The 4678-nt window shown below is 41.0% G+C and overlaps 1 long non-coding RNA gene across 1 annotated transcript; it reads right to left on the reverse strand.

Annotated features, from left to right (window-relative positions):
- Nucleotides 1-1624: 1624 nt before the first annotated feature.
- Nucleotides 1625-3855, reverse strand: LOC123175965 (uncharacterized). Its single transcript, XR_006488262.1, has 3 exons — nucleotides 3166-3855; nucleotides 2665-2778; nucleotides 1625-2255 (listed from the first exon to the last, which is right to left on the reverse strand). It is a non-coding gene; the product is annotated as an uncharacterized lncRNA (long non-coding RNA).
- Between the last annotated feature and the right edge of the window lie 823 nt (nucleotides 3856-4678).

The raw sequence follows: 4678 nt of genomic DNA on the forward strand, positions 1-4678 counted from the left end.
GGCGTCAAAGAGGGGGGAGGGAGCCATCTTCCCCGAGAGAGATCCCCTCCGCACTTGTATCGTTTGACACCATGAATGTGCATATTTCCTCATATTGAGGATATGTAATTTCCGAAGTTGATCACACATTAAACAGGTTGTATTAGTGCATTAATGCTTAACGTTTTTCTTTTTTGCGGAAACATTTGTACCTAACTTTGTTTGTTGAATCTTTCACAACTTTGTTTCTTGAAAAATGCTGTTTGAACCAGAGGTTGACGTAGCATTAGGTTTGGCCTCTGACGTGGATTCCTTGGCCTTGTCATATGGAAGCCACTCGAGTTCTTAAAAGTGTACGTTTGCCTGTCTCTACGGTGGTACTACTCGAGTTATTTTGATATGGAGGAGCATTACTACTGTGTTATGCATGAGAGAGTAAAAAGAAGTCACAGCGCCTTTGTTTACCGTGGGACTGGGGTTTGGAGGTGGCCTCTGTGGGACCGGGATAAAGCGGTTGCCCTTTTGTTGTCTAGCCTGGCAAGTAGTACTTCCTCCTATCCTATATACAAACAGGAGATCCTTCTTCTCTCCTCCTCCGTCGGATTTTATTCTCTCCATGGGATTTGTACAGTGGAGTAGCATTTTCTTTCTTGCAGTTGCAGGGAAACAATACATAAGTTTGCAGTGTAATCGTTTCTGTGGGAAACAATATATAAATTTGTGGAGACCATGAAATGCATTAAGCTCAATAAAAAAGAAGTAGAGACCATGAAATGCATCGTCCCTCTCGTGGTGAAAGCTTCTTGGGTCAAACACTGTCTGTGGCAGTGCCCTCTATCTTCTCCCCTTTTCTCTCATATGGGACACAGTAGTACGTACAGCATGCTCGTACTCCTACACCGTAGTACGTACAGCAGATGAGCGAGCAGTCTTTGGTCGGCAGCTAGCTGTGCTTGCTCTGGTGGCCTAGACTAGAGTTGTGCAGGCGGACCTTTTGGCTTCCTTTTTTTCCTTTCCTACCTCCCAATCGCTGGACTGGACGCTTCCCATCTTCTGTGGATACATATGAACATCGATTAATCCAACAAATTCGATCAAATAAGAGTGATGATCAAAGATACATCATCTATTTTCCCTTGCCTTGCTGGGTTATCAACTCTGCAAAGTCCGTTGATCGCATATCGCATGTTGTATTAGTGCAATTATACCAACCACTTTTCTCAAAGAGATATCCTGTCTGCATGTTGCCGGGTTCCTTGGCCATTCATATATACTAGAACGGGATCGCGCCTTGGCGCGAGGGTGCCGGTCCAAATGCTTTGGTCAAAGAGGTAATGCACAAGTTGGTAAGAATCCTCATTTAGCATATGTATTCAAACAAGAAAAAAAAATAAAAGATAGGAGAAACATCAACATGTAATAGAAGCAACACAATAAAAGATAACCACTTGACATCAAGCCTTGGCGTGGGGTGCCGGTCCCAACGAAGCAGGTAATGATCGGTTAATAGGAAGTGAGGCTTGCCACAGGCCTGCCGGGTGAATCATATCCAAAATTTGTGAAGATTCAATGCATTCAAATGATACATTTCATATGATATGTAGCATATAATGCCCCAAAAGTTTCAAGGTTTAGAACAACACCATAACAATAAGTTCGTTGGCAACGTTCTAAGAATTACTTGAAATATACAAAAGACGCCTTGACACTGACATTTACTTACGAAAGACACCAAAATTCACAATTTCTTAAATAATTTGAATCAAGAAAACAGAAGTTTCCAGAAAAGATTGACATAGAATCCCACACAACAATCGACAAAAAGAACTGATCCTTGGCATTGTCCACCGCAACAATCATATCGCTGATCTGATCGTCATGCCATGGTGCATTATGTCGCTGCCCATTCGCTCGTCGTCGCTCACATTAACAGTGGTGTTTTGCCTGGTTCCTGTACACCGAAGGGGGCGATAGCTACAACGCCATCGGGCTCTTGGCCTCATTTTGCTGCTTAGTTCACAACTTTGTCATCCGGCATTTATCAGTTCACACGGCAGAGAGAGAAATACCATAGGTTCACAATTATTCATGGATTAACTGGATGTGTTTAGTAGCTGAATTCTGGTTGAGGTAGAAGATGCTGAGTGAAGCTGAGAAATACAGTACCACTTTATTGGGAGATTCAACATTTTAGACCTTTTCTTAATCCCCGAGTTGCTCCTGCTCAGCTTTCTGCTTGTGCAGCTCCGCTAGAGATGCCAATGCTCAAAATACAACTATAAAAAATAATAACAGGAGAATCGATTAAATTTGTGAGGGTATCAGAGGCAGGAATACATATTAACATTAAGAACAATCAGAATTGACTTTCTGCCTCTTGTAGAATAAGATTTCACAATAAATGAATCGGAAAATTGATCGTAGTTGCAAGGACAAAAATGGAAGTTTGAGCTGGAAGAACTAAAAAAAATCGCTTAACAGGGATGAAGAAGATATATCACTTTATTAGGTTTCATTGCAAAGGCAATCACAACATTAACGCCAAGACGGAGGCCAGATGAGCATGTAAAGCATCCATTCATGAATAAGCTACATTCAAATTACAGCTGAAGCCAGAATGCAAGTAACATATTAGGATGCAAGGAGGCATGAATATTAGAAAGGAACACATGTATCATTCTATACCTGACAGAGGCCAAACAGAAGCGGAGAAACCTGAGCGCATAAACTGCAGTGGCATCGCCTTCCATTGCTTCTTGTCGGTAAAGCAATGAGACTCTCATCATGCGTGAAGGCTATCTACACAACTGTTTCAATCCTCCAATTAACAGTAACCAACTTGGTTTTGAAATACACTTCATCAATTACACATCTATAACCAGTTTGTACAACACAATGACATGGAAGGTGACTTCTTCATGTTTTCCTGCCTACTGACTATGAATAGGAAGTATAGTATCAAACCTAAATTTATCCTTTGATTATGTGCATGCCATGTCAGAATATCGTGCATGAAACCAAAACTGACATGAGAGGGTGGGGATGGAGTGGAGAGGAAGAGGTAACTGAAGGCACATATGACACTGCTGATATTCTTAACAAAGGCAGCATGGCCTAAATCCAAGTATACAAAACAATAGCTTCTAAAAGAACAAATAGTTTATAAGTGAAGTTACTCTGTCCCACCTCTCAGCATATTCTCCTTTCATTCTGGCAGAGGAAATAGCCTACAATATGCAGATCAATTGAGAAGAAAATTGTGAGATGAAACAATAACAATAAGCATATAAAGAAAATTATTTTACAAAAAATTGGCAGTTAGTACTATAAGCCGCTAAGGAATATAAACGATATGCAGGTCGCCGGTGGACATTATGAATTATCCAAAAGAAAGTTAAAAAATGGCAGTTAGTACCATGATGCCGCTAAGGAATATGAACAATATGCAGCTCGCCGGTGGCCATTATGAATTATCCAGAAGAAAGAGGCATGCTAATGACAATTATCCAAAAGAGAAGTGATTCTATCTAGCATGACACATGAGTAACATATAGATATAGAAACTTTATCAAATGCAAATGGAAAGGTACAAGCAATCATAGACTATTTGACACTCACAAAGCTAAAAGCTTTTTAGTATATCTATGTACCAACGAATGAGAAAACACTTAAATATGAATCATGATACAGAGCATATCAAGCATGACCAGGCATCCTATTGGCTAAATTAATCTTCTAGAAATATCCATTTAGGATAACATGAACAACTCAAGCACATGTAGGCAGCAACATACAGTCGTTACAGAATTTTATACACATCCACCTCAAGCATGACTGCATTATGACTTTAAACAATGAAATCAGGACCTATAATATACTGATTATCAATCACTCGACTTGCATCATTACTTTTTGCCCATCACTCAACAACATGTGAAAAGAAAAATTCCCAATAGCGAGCAAGTAAGATTTGCTGCAAGCGGATCATGTCACATGGCTCATATTTTTGTGAGTTCACTTCCTCCCTGGCAGAACACTGTAAAAGGAAACAATTCAGTAATTACCAAAAAATTTAAACGTACAAGATGAGGATATATCAAACATCTTGAGGTAAAGCACCATGAAGCGAACATATCATTATACTCTTGATTACAATCAATGGTTTCATTGATCCTATTTTGCGCAGGTCAATACGGAAGGAACCAAATCAGTCAACAGCGTGTATTGCCAAAGAAATGCTTACACTATTTTTACAAAGATGCAGAGGGAGAGGGAGACGGCCTGAATCTGAATGTTTGTACCTGGTAGAGGAGCTTCTCGAGGATGAGGTCTGAGACATCCATGACGGTGTGGAAGCGGACAGAGAGGAAGACGACCCTGCAGTCTATGCTTGCCGAGGAGAGGCCGTTGCTGCTGGTCGCGGCGCCGCCAAACTGGTCATCGAGGGCAGAGAGGATGGGAATCTTTGCGCGAGGGCGCCAACCTGAATGATCTGGGCCGTTGGATCAAGAGGCAACACTGTTGCAATGAATAGTGCCTCCTCGTGAGGTTGTTCTCGTGTTGTAAATGTGTCGAGCCAAATTCAGCACACAAGGGCCTAATAATTCCGTTGCCTACAGAAAGAATGCACCCTGTAATTCGAAATGGAAACCGGTGCATATAGCACCAATCAGTTCACAGGAAGCAATAAAGAACATGG

Source organism: Triticum aestivum, unplaced genomic scaffold (genome assembly GCF_018294505.1).
Source record: "Triticum aestivum cultivar Chinese Spring unplaced genomic scaffold, IWGSC CS RefSeq v2.1 scaffold99852, whole genome shotgun sequence".
NCBI lineage: Eukaryota > Viridiplantae > Streptophyta > Magnoliopsida > Poales > Poaceae > Triticum > Triticum aestivum.